The sequence below is a fragment of the Pseudophryne corroboree genome, chromosome 7 (genome assembly GCF_028390025.1).
Source record: "Pseudophryne corroboree isolate aPseCor3 chromosome 7, aPseCor3.hap2, whole genome shotgun sequence".
Taxonomy (NCBI): Eukaryota; Metazoa; Chordata; class Amphibia; order Anura; family Myobatrachidae; genus Pseudophryne; species Pseudophryne corroboree.
In genome coordinates, this window is record NC_086450.1 from 343,440,109 (window position 1) to 343,458,417 (window position 18,309).

Sequence of the window (18,309 nt, forward strand, 5' to 3'; positions counted from 1 at the left end):
CTAATAACTTTTCTGCTATATAAAAAGGAATCTCATTGCCCATGCAGATAGAGGGCATGGGATCTAGCATCCTGGGATGCAGGGACACCTATATACAGTATGGTAAATCATAGATTAAAGGAGCAAATGTGATCACACCACTAGCACAGGGATTACACGGCCCCAATAAACCCTGTCCCAGTATTACTAGTGACCACATGCAGCCAGCACAGGGAATATGAGGCACCATTAACCCATGTCCTGTATTACCGGTGTGACCATACATCAGTGTCATCTCCAGCCCTCAGGACCACTACTGGTTGACACTTTAAAACACCCACAGAAGAAGCTGTTTATGTCACTTGTGATTCTGTGAGGTGACCTGGAAAATATGCAATGTTAGGTGGCTTGTGGACTGGCATTAGGAGACACTGCCCTTCACAAAAGGAGGTATGAGGCACTATTAGCCATATGACCCTACACAATAGCACAGGAGGTATGAGGCATCATTAGCCATATGACCCTACACAGCAGCGTAGGAGGTATGAGGCACCATTAGCTATATGACCGTACACAGTAGTAGCACAGGACATATGAGGCACTATAAGACCATTGTCCACAGTAAGCATAGTCTATCCGCCATGTAACACAGTATACGGGAAAGCCGAACACAGAGGCCAGGGACATTGCCCTGGGGAGCGCCCGTGACGCCCTGTTCCCAGTCCCGGTCCAGAGAGCACCCCCAGGCTCCATACCCAGGCGGGAGGCAGCAGGGACCCAGTCTCGGATCCATGCTCAGTATTAGGGGCAGCGCACAGCCAGATCGTCCCCATACCGAGCAGTTCCGAGAGCGCTGGGTCTCCGTAACGCGATGGCCGTGCCGGTGCGGCTGCCGGGGTCAGGATGACCGCGGTGTAGGGCGGATTGCGACCGGGCCCGGGGCTCAGCCTTACTCACCGGCTCTGCAGTATGGCGGAAAGAGGGAGGAGAGAGCGCGCGGGGCGATATGGGAACTACGCCGCTCTCGCGAGATGCCTTTATTTCCAGTCTATCAGCTACGGCAGGCATCAGCAATGTATTGCCGATACTATCGGGCTGCGCCGGACCTCACTAAAGCCGCTCGTTTATCGATTAATATCACTTACATAGGTAACACACATTGCAAAATGCTGAAAGCAAAGGAAGTAGTCACAGTGCTGTGTGGCTGCTGTATGTACGGCATGCCTGTAGTAAGTTCAGCGCTCTTACTGTTTATGTACCAGGGGCAGGGTCTTGCTGTGGAGGAAATAAATGGGAAGAGGCACACTGTGACAATGGCACATGAAGGCAGATGTGACGTTGCTAGGTCTGGCTGTCAATATGTGAACAGTGTAGTGGTCCATTCATTGAGGCGATACTGACATTTAATGAATCCTGTGACTGATGGTTTCTTTCTGCTCCACAAACTAAGGGTGGAATTCAATTGTTTGAAAAATCGGTTGGGTGTCTGTTTTGTAGATAGGAAAAAAAGTTTGTGTCTATGTTACCTTCGTGATGAGGACCTGGAAGTGACATAACGAGAGGGCAGGAGAGAACTTCCGCCCTTACAGCACCTAAATGTTTTCTCCATTTTCCCTTCGTTTGAGGTTAATTTTTTTTTTCTTCTATGCACCATTGGACCCTCGCGGGCTCACTTCGCTCTTCGGGCTCGGTGTCTCGCTCCGCTACGCTCACCACAGGTTACAGACCCTCCAACATGACCCGCCCCACTGGGTACAAAATGCTCTGTTTCTGGACTTCCCTCTTAATTTATGATTTCTGCTGTGGGGTACACCGGGCTCCACAAGGATAGACATTGGGGTGTAGAGTAGGATCTTGATCCGAGGCACCAACAGGCTCAAAAGCTTTGACTGTTCCCAAGATGCATAGCGCCGCCTCCTCTATACATACCTCCCAACTTTGCCCTTGCATACCTCCCAACATGACCCTCTCCAGGAGGGACAGAATGCTCTGCTTCTGGACTTCCCACCTAATGTATGATTGCCCTCACCTGTGGGAAAACACCTTTCTTATCTATTAACCTGTTCACCACAGGTAATGGCAATCATAAATTAAGAGAAAAGTCCAGGAGCAGAGCATTGTGTCCCTCCTGGAGAAGGTCATGTTGGGAGGTATGCCCTTGCAGTAAGAGGGACACACGCGCGGCTTCGCCGCGCACTCTCCCAAAAAGGGGCATGGCCTATGAAAAGGGGGCGTGGCTTCGTGGGAGGATCGCGAGCCACGCCCCCGTTTTCGTCACTGAGGGGGCATGCCCAGCGCTCTGAGCCACTGGCATGCCCCCTCTCCCTCTGTCTCCAGTGAATAGACGCTGTGCGCATGCGCACAGCGTCTATTCACCGCTGCTCTGCTAAGCAGGGCAGCGAGAGACAGAGACTCCCAACTGCCCCCCCCCCACCGCGGGACACTGCGGCCCACGGGTGGGACAGTCCCCAAAAAACGGGACTGTCCCGCGAAAATCGGGACAGTTGGGAGGTATGTCTATAACCCCGCCTCCCTGCACAGGAGCTCAGTTTTGTAGTTGGTGCCGCAGATAGCAGGCGCGTAACAGAGGGGCTGCTCCAGGCAGCCCTAAGAAGAGCTTTTTATGAAGAAAAGTGAAGACTTCAAGGGCTGCAGCAGTGTGTAGATGTCAGGAGACATTCACTGCTGCAGCTCCATCTCTCCCTAGCGGTGCTGTACACTCCCGCGCCCTTGTTGCCGGGTAACTACAGCGGGAGGCTCCGGTTTTCTTCCTGTCAGGCACACACGACTGGGGCTCTCCGGGATCGCGTGGCCGCGCTTCGGGAGGTGGTGAGTGGGTCCCGCTTGCGATCCGCACGTCAGTCCTGGCTCGCCGGATATTGTGGCTGAGATCCTGGTCCGTGGATCTGGATTCTAGAAAAACCCTGGAGGTACTCCCTTTCAAGGGAGATATTCTGTTTGGGGATGACTTAAATAAGATAGTGGCTGATTTGGCTACTGCCAAAACTGCCTGTCTGCCAAGTACCACTCCTTCTGTGTCGAAGGCTAAAGTTACTTCCTTTCGTCCTTCAGGTAAAGCAAAAGGTCAGGCGTACCACAAGTAGGCCCGCACTTCCAAACCTGGTAAGCCAAAGCCGAAAAGCCTGGGCTGCCCGTCAGCCAGCTTCCAAGACCGATAAGCCTGCTGCATGACCGGGCGGGCCTCCCCCTGGAGGATCCAAGGGTGGGGGGCCGGCTTCTAGGGTATACCCAGGAATGGTTGAAGACCACTTCAGATGCCTGGGTATGGGAAGTCGTCACTCGAGGTTACGCCATAGCCTTCAAAACCCGCCCGCCCCCCCCTCATCGATTTTGCCTGACAGACGTCCCTTTGGACCAAAGGCAAAAACTCTACATTCGGTGGTACAGACCCTCCTGGACACAGGAGTGGTAGTACAGGTGCCTCTTGCTCAGAGAGGCCTGGGGTACTATTCTCCGCTATTTCTAGTCCCGAAACCGAATGGGTCCTCCCGGCCCATTCTCAACCTCAAGGCATTGAACAAGTTTGTGAAAGTCTCCAAGTTCCGTATGGAAACCCTTCGCTCTATCGTTCTGGCCTTGAAACCTGGGGATTATATGGTCTCCCTGGATATACAGGATGCTTACCTGCATATTCCTATAGCAGTGTCGTATCAGCAATACCTGAGGTTTGTGATTGGCAACCTCCATTACCAGTTTCGGGCGTTACCTTTTGGTTTAACCACGGCTCCGCGAGTCTTCACCAAAGTTATGGCGGTGATGACGGTGGTGCTCCGCCATCAAGGGGTCAGGATCCTAGCGTATCTGGACGACTTGTTGATCCTGGCAAATTCCCCAGAACTTCTCCTACATCACCTAGATCTGACTGTCCGGTTTCTGCAAGCCCACGGGTGGCTCATCAACTGGAAGAAATCCTCCCTGGTCCCTGCTCAGAGCATGGTGCACCTGGGAGCGCTATTGGACACTCACAACCAGCGGTTGTTCTTGTCTCAGGAGAAAGTCCTGAAGCTTCAGGACAGGATTCGTTGCTTCCTCTCTCGTCCGCAAGTGTCGATACATTCGGCGATGCAGGTGCTGGGCCTCATGGTGTCAGCATTCGACATCGTGGAGTATGCTCAATTCCATTCTCGCCCCCTCCAGAGGCTGATTCTGACCAAGTGGGACGGCCTGCCTCACCAGATCAGGTCTCACATGATCTCATTGACTCCGGAGGTATGTCTGTCGCTGTACTGGTGGCTCGAGGACCAACGATTGTGCAGGGGCCGTCCCTTCTGGATATTTGTAAGCTTGCGAGCAGGGCCTTCCTACCTCTATGACTGTTATCACCCAGTTTGTTATTGTTATTTCAAATTGTAAAGCGCAACGGAATTTGCTGCGCTATATAAGAAACTGTTAATAAATAAATAAATAAATATTTCCGACTGGGTCCTGTTGACGACAGATGCCAGTCTAAGGGGTCGGGGTGCGGTGCTGGAGCAACACTCCCTTCAGGGTCGGTGGACCAAGGAGGAGTCTCTCCTCCCGATCATCATTCTGGAATTGCGGGCGGTCTTCAACTCATTGAACCTGGCCCAGCATTTAATTCAGAACCGTCCTGTTCAAGTACAGTCGGACAATGCCACCACAGTGGCTTACATAAATCATCAAGGCGGCACTCTAAGCCGTTCGGCAATGAAGGAAGTCTCACGGATTCTGCAATGGGCAGAACGCCATCTACCAGCCATATCAGCGATATTCATTCCGGGAGTCCTGAATTGGGAAGCGGACTTTCTCAGTCATCAGGACGTACACGCCGGAGAGTGGGGCCTCCATCCAGAAGTGTTTCAACTCCTCGTGGAAAGGTGGGGTCTTCCAGATGTGGATCTGATGGCGTCTCGACACAATCACAAGGTTCTGGTCTTTGGAGCAAGGACAAGGGATCCTCAAGCAGCATTCGTGGATGCGCTGGCGGTGCCGTGGAGGTTTCGGCTGCCGTACGTGTTCCCTCCGGTGTCACTCCTGCCCAGGGTAATTCGGAAGTTCAAGCAGGAAATAGGAATCCTGCTTCTCATAGCTCCAGCCAGACCTGCAGGGCCTCTCGTCAAAGCGTCCAATTCTACTTCCACAACGCCCAGACCTCCTCGGTCAGGGCCCCTGTGTCTACCAGGACCTAGCCCGGCTGTCTTTGACGGCGTGGCTCTTGAAGCTTTTGTCTTGAGGGCTAAAGGGTTTTCTGAGGCGGTCATTCAAACTATGTTGCGGGCCCGGAAACCGGCTTCGGCTCGGATTTACCATAGGGTCTGGCATTCTTACTTTGTTTGGTGCGCATCTAACAATTATGACGCTTCCAAGTTTAGTACAGCCAACTTGTTGGCTTTTCTTCAGCAGGGCCTGGACTTAGGACTGCGTCTGGCCTCCCTCAAGGTTCACATTTCTGCCTTGTCGGTGTGGTTTCAGAGAAAAATTGCGACCTTACCTGATGTGCATACCTTTACTCAGGGTGTGTTGCGTATCCAACCTCCCGCCTGTGGCTCCTTGGGACTTGTCGGTGGTTTTGGAGGCATTACAAGAGTCTCCGTTTGAACCTCTTGGTTCGGCTGATCTTAAGTGGCTTTCCCTTAAGGTGGTGTTTCTGCTGGCTATTGCCTCAGCTTAAAGAGTGTCGGATTTGGGTGCCTTGTCTTGTAGTTCCCCATATCTGATATTTCACCGTGACCGGGCGGTTCTTAGGACTCGTCCCAGATATTTACCTAAGGTGGTTTCTTCGTTCCACCTTAATCAGGAGATTGTGGTTCCGGCACATGTTTCTCCTGATGTGTCTCCCAAAGAGCGGTCTTTGGATGTGGTACGGGCTCTCCGTATCTATGTGAAGAGAACTGCTTCTATTAGGACATCTGATTCTCTCTTTGTTCTGTTTGGGTTTCACAAACGGGGCTGGCCTGCTTACAAGCAGACTTTGGCCAGATGGATTAGAATGGTGATTGCACATGCTTATGTGAAGGCTGGTCTGTCAGCTCCTGCTCACATTACGGCCCATTCTACTCCGTCCGTTGGACCTTCTTGGGCGGCTTGCCGTGGTGCGACCCTTGAACAATTGTGCAAGGCGGCTACGTGGTCCTCAGTGAACACGTTCATAAGGTTCTATGCCTTCGATACTGCCGCTTCCCAGGATGCTTCCTTTGGACGCCGTGTTCTTGTGCCCTCTACAGTGCGTCCCCTCCCATAAGGAACTGCTTTAGGACATCCCCAATGTCTATCCTTGTGGAACCCAGTGTACCCCGCAGCAGAAAACGAGTTTTATGGTAAGAACTTACCTTTGTTTAATACTCTTTCTGCGAGGTACACTGGGCTCCACAAGGCGCCCACCCTGACGCACTTAGCTTCTTTGGATTGGTATGGCATTAGCCGCTGACACTTCTCCTGTCGTGAGAATGTGGTGTTTGTGGCTACTAACTGTTGTCGTCTCTTTTCCTGCTACTGCATTGGGCTGGTTAACTAAAAACTGAGCTCCTGTGCAGGGAGGCGGGGTTATAGAGGAGGCGGCGCTATGCATCTTGGGAACAGTCAAAGCTTTTGAGCCTGTTGGTGCCTCGGATCAAGATCCTACTCTACACCCCAATGTCGATCCTAGTGGAGCCCATTGTACCTTGCAGAAAGAGTTTTAACAAAGGTAAGTTCTTACCATAAAACTAGTTTTCCATCACCTGTGTTGAACTAGTTACGTGATAAGAAAGCTGTTTCTTCACAGGTGATGGCAATAATAAATTAAGAGGGAAGTCCAGAAACAGAGCATTTTGTACCTAGTGGGGCGGGTCATGTTGGAGGGCATGAGGTTACTACTCCAAATAGATTGTGACATGGACCCAGGGGGTTATGGGAAAGGTCCTCTCCACGAAGGGAAACTAGACGCTGCCAGGAAAAAAAAGACACCCAACTGACTTTTCATGGCTCGTGGAGCGCCAGTCAATCACGAACGGCAGCGACGAGCCAATCAGTGCTCGCTGCGTCGAAGGCCCCGCCCCCCGGTGAGTGACAGATGCCTTCGGGACCGAGGAGAAGGAGGCCGCACAGAAGAGCAGCAAAGAGCTCCAGAGGTCAGAAGACGCCGGGAGGAAGAAAGAAGATAGGCGCCAGCGTCTTAATGAAGAAAAGAGGAAACGGCGCCGCTGGTCAGGACAGGCCAGCGGCAGATGACAGAAGCTGAGGATCGGCGAGGCCACCAGGGGTGGAAAGGGAAAGAGCTAATGAAGCTCCACCTGGTGCCTCTCCCAACAGACAGGTAGGCCCTCGGTGAGGGTGCCAGTCACCCACCCCTCCTCCCTAGATCACCAGGGATCGGGCATTAGGCCGGTGGGGACAGTCAGGCCATGGGCCTGTGGGCGCAGTAGACGGGCTCTAGGCCCGGGGTCAATATCAGGCATTAGGCCTGCGCCTGCAATAGAGGGCATTAGGCCTTAGTTCAAAGTGTGGCCCATTAGGGAATAAGGTGACCCTGGGCATTAGGCCCAGGTCACCCACATGGCCCCTATGTTAGGCGGGTGCTAGGCCCGTGGGTGATGTCAGGCCTCTGGCCTGTGCGCAGTTAGGGGGTGCTAGTTCTCCCCCCCCCCTTCCCCGTTACACAGCGCTAGCTGTCACCATTCTGATCTTCTGTATTTCATGCAGGCTGCAGCCGATGCCTGAGTGCAACCAACTAGCGCCCTCTGTTGGCTGGCACTGTATGTGCTTGCGTAGTTGCCGTAACGGGAAAACCGGTCCTGCTCTCCCCCCCGCACCTTAACCCTAAGTCCCCTGGGGATCACCTGAACCTAACCACCCCATCCCCGGTGTAGTACTTACCTGGTCTACTGTCTGTACGATCGGGATCCCGGCGAACGCAATTCCGGTGTCAGTGTTCTATCCCCTTTTTGGATTCCGGCATCGGCATTCCATTGTGTGTCGGGATTCTAGCGCCATTATGTCGTGCACAGGGATCCTGACCGTCGGGATATTAACCGCATCCAGTTGTGTGTACTGAGGAAATAAATACCATGGTGACCACTATGTTGTGTACTGAGAGGTAATATGGTGGAAGGCACTTGTATACTTAAAGGTATTATGGGGTTGTTGTGTATACTGAAGCACTCGCCCCGCTGGCGGCATACAGACAGCCGACATCCCGGCCACCGATATATCATACTGATCTCGTACAGAATGCACCATATTCCAAAAACATACTTTCTTTTTCATCCACTAGGGGTCACTGGAGTACTCTAGGGATATGGACGGTTCCACAGGAACTAGGCACTGAATAAGTTAAAATTTGAGACTACTTCTCCCCTCCATATCCCAGAGTACCTCAGTGTTTTTTCGGTGCTCACCGAAACTAGGCCTGTGGCGTTTCTCCACAATTATTGGATTTATTTTTTATTTTTCAATGTTCCACATCCCTTCCCCCCTTCCAGAAAGGCGAGGGGCCGGGATAGTGGAAGCTGCTGAAGCAGCTGTGGGTGTCGGACCTCTCTAAAAAGAGCTCCCTCACTACCACGTGCAGGACTAAAACCTGCAGTAAAGGCTGGACGGAACTTACAGAGAAGCCCCGTCATAGCCCTCACCACAGGGTCCAGGTATGTTGAACGGGGCGGTCAGCTCACCTTGCCGCCTTGCTGTGTGGGATACTGTGTGTGTGTGTGGCCGCCGGCCGCTGCCTTCAGCCGCCCGCCGCCGTTTCCAGCGCCGCTGTCTATGCTGTGTCCCCCGCCGCTCTGAGCCGCGCCGGCCACGTTGATTTATGCATAGGCCGCTCCACGGCTCTATGCAGCGCACTCCCCGGCCCTCGATGCCGCTTCCGGCTCCCTCTCCACCATAGCCCGGCTCCGTGTATAGAGTACGATACACGAAGCACGGGGGGGGGGGCACACAAATGAGAGTTTTTGTAAAAGGCAGGCTTCATAGCCTAGTGAGTAACTTTGATGCCACAGTGATGTTCCCTGCACACAGAAATGTCAGGGTCACTGGATAAAATCTCATGATTCAACTCTTGTTGATAAAAGAAAGTATGTTTACTAGAATACAGCAGCGCTGCATATGTATTACAATAGGCTATTAAGTCTTTGTTAAACAGGATACATGTTGCTCATATATGTGCAGGTTTGAATGCAACATAGTATGTTTATTAAATCTGCTTACATAATTATAAGTCTGCATATTTAACCATTTTTCCTGTTGTTTTTCCAGAATTTCCTGTATTACATCTCTCCTCCATTGAAGGCGCAGGGGTGTTAAGGGGAATTTGGAACCAGGCATATTGCTGACGTGTACTGCACTTGGCCAGATATATATTTGTAAAGACACCTTAGTGCTATTTACTGAGTCGCGCAAGTTGTATTTTGTATTGTCTGTCGGTATAATGAGTAAGACACCAGCAAAGACTATTATTCTTATCATAACTGTTTATAATGATATTATCCCAAAGACTGCAAATCTGAATCATGGCAAGTTTCAGACTTCTAAGAATTATTATACCTCTGAATCAGGATATATCTGGATATATGTATATGGGTATATAATATATATGTGTATGTATGCATATATGAAATATATATATATTTATAAGGTCTGAGTATGTGTGAATATACGTTGTTGTATATATGTGTGTGTGTGTGTGTGTGTGTATATATATATATATATATATATATATATATAAAATATGCTGACATTAAAAATCTATTTTGCAATAAGCAAGACTACAGTGACGCAGTTGGTTGGCACACAGTGCTTATTAAACAGTATCTGTTGAGCACTGCAAACATTGTGAGTTCAGGCCTCAACTCCCCAGATCCCCAGTGGCCTAATGGATAGGACACTGCCCTCCTAAACCGGGGATTGTGGGTTCAGGTCCCATCTGGATTGCAAGTCACTACAGCAACCATTTCATCACCAGAGTTGATGTTTAAACAGCAGCTTTGCTTATTATTTTTACAGGTGGCTCTGTAGCCAAGTGGTTAGTCTTCCCGCCCACAGTGAACTTTGTGATTACATGGACACTGGTTCAGATCCTGGTTTAACAGGTGTAATATATATAAAAATAAAAAAAAATAAAACATGGTAGGACACCATTTTTAACATTACTTCCTGGTTCTTTGCAGGAGGTTGCTGCCCTACAACACTCAGCCTCTGGGGACGGGGGGTTGTTAGGAATTTAATTTATTAGTTTATTAATTGTTTTTGACAGCATGTCTCTACAGGAAGATTCACTATTGCTGGTAACCACATGCACGGTAATGCAGGTTTATACACAGATTACTTCCGTGGTGTACTTACTGGTCGGGTTACATGATCACTAAGTCTAATGCATAATCAAACAAGCAGCTTCGCTGCAGAGTCGGTCACACAGTGTGTCGGACAAATACGACTGCACAGACAGACCCTTACCGGTCCTCTTTGGGGGGAAATGCGGGCGCATGTACTGCCTGATTTTTTTTTTACTGTTTTCAGCTAAATTGTTGCGGTCGATTCACCGCCAGCCCTCATAGCACCAGGCCAGTACATTAGGTTCTCAGCGAAGGCTGAACAATTTCCAATGAGAGACAATTGCAATTATTGGGCGTTTAACTACCTATCGGAGTGTACCCTACACAGCAGTACGGCTGTTGCTTCGCCCTGCTTTGGTAAGGGTTTGAGGTAACAAGGCTGTAATGGCAGGGTACTCCAGTTCAGGTTTGCCCTAAATAAAGACCACCTTACACTTCTTGCTGCCTACAGCTTCTGTGACGTTGGCAGTTGGTTCTTGCGTTTCAGCTTCGCTAGTGGCACACAACGTCCACGTTGGCTACGTTCCAGACGAGAATAGATCACAGACCAGGTGGGGGGGGGGGGGGGGGGGGATCTGTTTTCCTACCATTGTCTACGCGAATTCCTGAATGATTCCGTCTCATCGACTTCAATTCCTAGGTATGATTCTCGATACGGTAAATCAAGGAATTTACCTACCCGAACAGAAGTATAGGTCATTCGTCATCTGGTACAATTAGTGCTTAAGCCACGCACAGTCTCGGTTCATTTGTGTATTCGCCTATTAGACACAATGGTGGCGGTTTTCGAAGCGCTTCAGTTCGGAAGACTTCACTCACGTCCTTTTTAACTGGATGTGCTCGCACAATGGTCGGGCTCGCTTCTGCAGATTCACCGCAGGGTGAGGTTGTCTCCAAAGGCCAGAGTGTCTCTACTCTGGTGGCTCAAAGTACAGAATCTAACCGCAGGGAAACGGTTTGGCGCCTGGAATTGGATAATTCTCACGGCGGACGCAAGTCTCAGAGGTTGGGGAGCTGTAGTTCAAAATTTTCAGCTCCAGGGTCTCTGGGCGGATCAAGAAAGATTGCTGTCTATAAATGTCCTGGAACTCCGGGCAATTTACAATACTCTACGACAAGCAGTGCACATGCTGCAGGCTCAGGCTGTTCAGGTGCAGTCAGACAACGCGACGGCGGTCGCATACATCAACAAACAAGGAGGAATGAAAAGCCGCATGGCCATGCGGGAGGTAGCTCGAATCCTCAATTGGGCCGAGGTGATTTTGTCGGCAGTATTCATTCCGGGAGTGGACAACTGGGAGGCGGATTATCTCAGCTGTCGGGATTTTTATCCAGGATGTGCATTAAATCCAGAAGTGTTTCGCATGTTGGTCCAGAGGTGGGGTTACCCGCAAGTGGACCTGATGGCATCTCGCCACAATTATCAAACGCCCCAGTACGTGTCCAGAATGAGAGATCCAAAGGCAGTGGCGGTGGATGCTCTCACAATCACATGGCCATACAGTCTCGTGTATCTGTTCCACCGTTTTCCGCTGCTCCCTCTGTTGCTAAAACGGATCAAAAGAGAGTCCGCCACAGTCATACTAGTGGCGCCTCATTGGCCTTGGAGAGCTTGGTTTCGGATCTTCGCGGTCTACTCGCGGACGTTCCTTGACTGGAAGGAGGTACAGCTTAGTAGGAGAAGCTTCTAAAAATAACCCCTATATGATTTTGTTATGTGCCTTCCTTAGACAGTTATTTTTGGTACGCATGTTTGGTATTCATTTATCTTTTTAACAATAAATGTGTTATGGTCACACTATGGTCTTTCCACCTTTTTGTTTTGCGTAATTCACCCTGAGAGGTCGATATAACAAAGGTGAAGGAATTTGACCCGGTGGATGTGTTACCGAGATTGAAGGAACCAGAAAAACATTGTGATAAAGTGACTTGTAGCTTTCACCGACTGGATTGGTTCATGGGCACAGCGAACAGGTTTTTGAAACCGTGTATTTTACATATTGCTTGAATAGACGAATCACCACCATTGTTGCATTATTGTGCTATACAGACTGATTGAAGATTACAATCATCTGATGAACTACGGTTAAATCTACCTTTTTGGAAAGTGCGCAGGAATCATTGTGTTATTGTTTAAGTGATCTATTTCCACCAGGGGGTAGGGGTGGGGAGTAATGTTCCAATAAGGACATATAGATACTGGGGAAGTGATAGAAGCCCCCTAGGTGTATATGTACTATATTATATTCACTTTTTCCACATTTTGTTATGTTACAGCCTTATTCCAAAATAAAATATATTATTTTTTCCCCTCAGAATTCTACACACAATACTCCATAATGACAGCGTGATAGAAGTGTTTTTGAGATTTTTGCAAATTTCTTAAAAAAAAAAAGAATCACATGTACATTAGTATTCACAGCCTTTGCTCAATACTTTGTTGATGCACCTTTGGCAGCAATTACAGCCTCAATTATTTTTGAATATGATGCCACAAGCTATCTTTGGGCAGTTTCACCCATTCCTCCTTGCAGCACCTCAGGTTGGATGGGAAGCGTCAGTGCACAGCCATTTTCAGATCTCTCCAGAGATGTTCAATCGGATTCAAGTCTGGGCTCTGGCTGGGCCACTCAAGGACATTCTCAGAGTTGTCCTGAAGCCACTCCTTTGATATCTTGGCTGTGTACTTACGGTCGTTGTCCTGCTGAAAGATGAACCTTCGCCCCAATCTGAGCTAGCGCTTTAGAGCAGGTTTTCATCCAGGATGTCTCTGTACTTTGCTGCATTCATCTTTACCTCTATCCTGACTAGTCTCCCAGTTCCTGCCGCTGAAAACCATCCCCACAGCATGGTGCTGCCACCACCATGCTTCACTGTAGGGATGGTATTGGCCTGGTGATGAGCGGTGCCTGGTTTCCTCCAAACATGATGCCTGGCATTCAAGTGATAATGCTGATTTATCCATAGGAATGAAAGCTATACCTTAAACACACCTTAAATACACTTTACCATGGAGCCGCTGCGGCCGCTGTACTTAATACACACTCTACGTACTTTGTACGCTATTAGCGTACAAAGTCCCGTGCTGTGTACGGACTTAGCGTACAAACGCCGCGCTGACGGTACAAAGTACTCACAGCGCAGACATACCCAATGAACACACTTTAAACCTTATACAGCAATGTGATGCGTTACTAATTCACCTTTAAACCTTATACAGCAATGCAATGCGATAGCAATTCACCTTTAAACCTTAGCAGGGAAAGGAAGACACAACACCGGTTTGTAATTTACCGCTGGGTTCCGACACCACAGCGTATTATTGCTGAAAGGGGGTTACAATACAATCAATACAATACAATATAACAGAGTAAATGGCTACAGTCAATGTTACATACGTGAGTGGATTCGCCGCGCTACTCAGTCTGGTCCTCCGTCATCTGATAGATAACATTGTGAGTCTTGTGTCTGACCAGGCCTGCTGCAGGCTCTCTTTATACACTTCATCCAAAACATAACACAATGGATACTGTAATCTCTTTGTCCATTGGACACAGGGATGGTCATTTACAGTACAGGAGAGGTCATAGGTTGGTTTGAATAGGTAGGCGATGTCTTTTCCAACTGCTCTTGTGGGTGGTCTCCTCTGGATTCCCGCCGCATACATAATGTACAGTAAATACAGTTTATATCTATATTCTGCTCCTGCACATAACTATCCGCAGGAACATGCGATCTTTCTCAAACCAACACCGGAATGTTACCCTTAAAATACCCTACAGCTGGATACAAAACACCACCTTATAACCTTGTTCTGTCCCCTCCTATCCTGTAAAGGTGAATCCCTTTGTTCTGTTACCATTTAAACTGCTGTTACTTTCTGATGTGGTGCAGGGATACTATGTGTTCATTGTGCACTATTTGGATTAAATATGTAATGTGTTTTGATAGCCTTCCATGCATTCACAAACTCTGTCGTAAATACCCATACCACGCGCTAATGCGCAGGACCGCGAGAGCGACCATACGCAAATTGCGAATATGTGCACGCACAGCAGAGCAAGTACACGCACGGAGGCCATCTGTGTGTAGTTTGTACGTGATGTGTGTACTGCAATATTTTTCGACTTTGACAGTCCACCCTTTGGCAGTCACCAATAACTGCCACTATCTAATCACTAAACAGAAAAATATCTATACAATATCTACAGAAGTTTTGGACGGTCGGGGGAGAGTTGTAGGTGGGAAATGTATGACCTAGTGGGATAGTAGAAAGCATGTATGTATGAATCCATGTCTGAGGGGCATGTATCATCGTGCCGTATATGTTCTAAATAAGCTTCGAGGTATTGCGAAGTTTACATTAAATCCTTCTCATCCCGTACTTTGGGTCTGTAAATGGGCCAACAAACACTACCGAGCTCTTTTCGGCTTCTTGTTAAAACAAATGGGGTGCACATTTAGTTGATGATACATGGAGGGGGAAACATAAGTGAGTGCTAGTATATGTGGATATCACCTGTCGACTATGGCCAAAATTTACTAAGAATTCGAGTTTGTCCGATTTGTGTTTTTTTTTCTAAGTCCCAATCCTGGAATTCACTAAGCACCAATCTCGGCAGTGTTTGGACTATTCGTAATGGTTTGATTAGCAAAGTTCAGAAATACGAATGTATAGACCATCGGTCAAACACGGATGTTATTTCATACAATACGGGCATTCACTATTCATTCGTATTTGGGTGTTAGTCTCTGAGTGCTCAAGTGCGGGTCTGTTTTTTTTCGATTCGTTTTAAAAAGCAGCAAAAAAATAGACCTGCTTTTTCCAGTCGAGTTTGGATAACCCTGCACGGATCAGTGAGATCTGTGCATGGTTATCTATGGGAAAGGGTCTGTTTAGTGTTAAAACTTATTAAACTTATTAAAAAATTGCGTGGGGTCCCCCCTCCTAAGCATAACCAGCCTCGGGCTCTTTGATTTTTCTGATTTTTAACGACTTTAAACACTTTTCTCTGACGTCCTAGTGGATGCTGGGAACTCCGTAAGGACCATGGGGAATAGCGGCTCCGCAGGAGACTGGGCACAAAAGTAAAGCTTTAGGACTACCTGGTGTGCACTGGCTCCTCCCCCTATGACCCTCCTCCAAGCCTCAGTTAGATTTTTGTGCCCGGCCGAGAAGGGTGCACACTAGGGGCTCTCCTGAGCTTCTTAGTGAAAGTTTAGTTTTAGGTTTTTTATTTTCAGTGAGACCTGCTGGCAACAGGCTCACTGCATCGAGGGACTAAGTGGAGAAGAAGCGAACCTGCCTGCTTGCAGCCAGCTTGGGCTTCTTAGCTCCAGAGGGACCTAACACAGGCCCAGCCTCGGAGTCCGGTCCCAGAGCCGCGCCGCCGGCCCCCTTACAGAGCCAGAAGCAAGAAGAGGTCCGGAAAAATCGGCGGCAGAAGACATCAGTCTTCAACAAGGTAGCGCACAGCACTGCAGCTGTGCACCATTGCTCCTCAGGCACACTTCACACTCCGGTCACTGAGGGTGCAGGGCGCTAGGGGGGGGCGCCCTGAGCAGCAATGTAAAACACCTTGGCTGGCGAAAATACACCACATATAACCTCCAGGGCTATATGGATGTATTTTAACCCCTGCCAGAATTCACCAAAAGCGGGAGAAAAGGCAGCCGAGAAGGGGGCGGAGCCTATCTCCTCAGCACACTGGCGCCATTTTCCATCACAGCTTCGCTGGAAGGACGTCTCCCTGACTCTCCCCTGCAGTCCTGCACTACAGAAAAGGGTAAAAAAAGAGAGGGGGGGCACTAATTTGGCGCAGTTTTGATAATAGCAGCTATAAAGGGAAAAGCACGTTATATAGTGGTATTCCTGTCTATATATAGCGCTCTGGTGTGTGCTGGCATACTCTCCCTCTGTCTCCCCAAAGGGCTAGTGGGGTCCTGTCCTCTATCAGAGCATTCCCTGTGTGTGTGCGGTGTGTCGGTACGATTGTGTCGACATGTTTGAGGAGGAAAATGAGATGGAGGCGGAGCAATTGCCTATAATAGAGTTGTCACCCCCTAGGGAGTCGACACCTGAGTGGATGAGCTTATGGAAGGAATTGCGTGACAATGTCAGCTCTTTACGAAAGACAGTTGACGATATGAGACAGCCGGCTACTCAGCTTGTGCCTGTCCAGGGGTCTCAAACGCCATCAGGGGCTCTAAAACGCCCGTTACCTCAGATGGCAGACACAGACACGGATACTGACTTCAGTGTCGACGATGATGAGACAAATGTAACTTCCAGTAGGGCCACACGTTACATGATTGAGGCAATGAAAAATGTTTTGCATATTTCTGATAATACAAGTACCACTAAAAAGGGTATTATGTTTGGTGAGAAAAAACTGCCTGTAGTTTTTCCTGTATCCGAGGAATTAAATGAAGTGTGTGATGAGGCGTGGGTTTCCCCCGATAAAAAACTGATAATTCCTAAAAGGTTATTGGCATCATACCCCTTCCCGCCAGAGGATAGGGCACGTTGGGAAACACCCCCTAGGGTGGATAAAGCGCTCACACGCTTGTCTAAACAGGTGGCACTACCCTCTCCTGATACGGCCGCCCTAAAGGAACCTGCCGACAGAAAGCAGGAGAATATCCTAAAATGTATATACACTCACACGGGTGTTATACTGCGACCGGCAATCGCCTCAGCCTGGATGTGCAGTGCTGGGGTGGCGTGGTCGGATTCCCTGACTGAAAATATTGATACCCTAGATAGGGACAGTATATTACTGACTATAGAGCATTTAAAAGATGCATTTTTATATATGCGTGATGCGCAGAGGGATATTTGCCGACTGGCATCAAGAGTTAGCGCGCTGTCCATTTCTGCAAGAAGAGGGTTATGGACGCAGCAGTGGTCAGGTGATGCGGATTCCAAAAGACGCCGTATTATCAGGCGCAGTCCTTTCGGCCCCATAAGGGCAAGCGGGCAAAAGGCTCCTCATTTCTGCCCCGTGGCAGAGGGAGAGGAAAAAGGCTGCAGCACACAGCCAGTTCCCAGGAACAGAAGCCCTCTCCCGCCTCCGCAAAGTCCTCAGCATGACGCTGGGGCTTTACAAGCGGACTCAGGCACGGTGGGGGCCCGTCTCAAGAAGTTCAGCGCGCAGTGGGCCCACTCGCAAGTGGACCCCTGGATCCTTCAGGTGGTATCTCAGGGGTACAAATTGGAATTCGAGACGTCTCCCCCTCGCCGTTTCCTAAAGTCTGCTTTACCGACGTCTCCCTCAGACAGGGAGGCAGTATTGCAAGCCATTCACAAGCTGTATTCCCAGCAGGTGATAATCAAGGTACCCCTCCTGCAACAGGGAAAGGGGTATTATTCCACACTGTTTGTGGTACCGAAGCCGGACGGCTCGGTGAGACCAATTTTAAATCTAAAATCCTTGAACACTTACATACAGAGGTTCAAATTCAAGATGGAGTCACTCAGAGCAGTGATTGCAAACCTGGAAGAAGGGGATTATATGGTGTCTCTGGACATCAAAGATGCTTACCTACATGTCCCAATTTACCCTTCTCACCAAGGGTACCTCAGGTTTGTGGTACAGAATTGTCACTATCAGTTTCAGACGCTGCCGTTTGGCTTGTCCACGGCACCCCGGGTCTTTACCAAGGTAATGGCCGAAATGATGATACTCCTTCGAAGGAAGGGAGTTTTAGTTATCCCTTACTTGGACGATCTCCTGATAAGGGCAAGATCCAGGGAACAGTTGGAAGTCGGGGTAGCACTATCTCAGATAGTGTTGCGGCAGCACGGTTGGATTCTCAATATTCCAAAATCGCAGCTGATCCCGACGACACGCCTTCTATTCCTAGGGATGATTCTGGACACAGTCCAGAAAAAGGTTTTTCTCCCGGAGGAGAAAGCCAGGGAGTTATCCGAGCTAGTCAGAAATCTCCTAAAACCAGGCCAAGTCTCAGTGCATCAATGCACAAGGGTCCTGGGAAAAATGGTGGCTTCCTACGAAGCAATCCCATTCGGCAGATTCCA

At 49.1% G+C, this 18,309-nt stretch overlaps 1 protein-coding gene across 1 annotated transcript in view; it reads right to left on the reverse strand.

The window, feature by feature from the left end:
* RPS15A (ribosomal protein S15a) overlaps positions 1 to 955 on the reverse strand; it is a 32,037-nt gene extending 31,082 nt beyond the window's left edge. The window contains exon 1 of the mRNA XM_063934389.1: positions 937 to 955. The gene's annotated coding sequence lies outside the window, so the exon portion shown is untranslated. The remainder of the gene's footprint in view (positions 1 to 936) is intronic.
* Between the last annotated feature and the right edge of the window lie 17,354 nt (positions 956 to 18,309).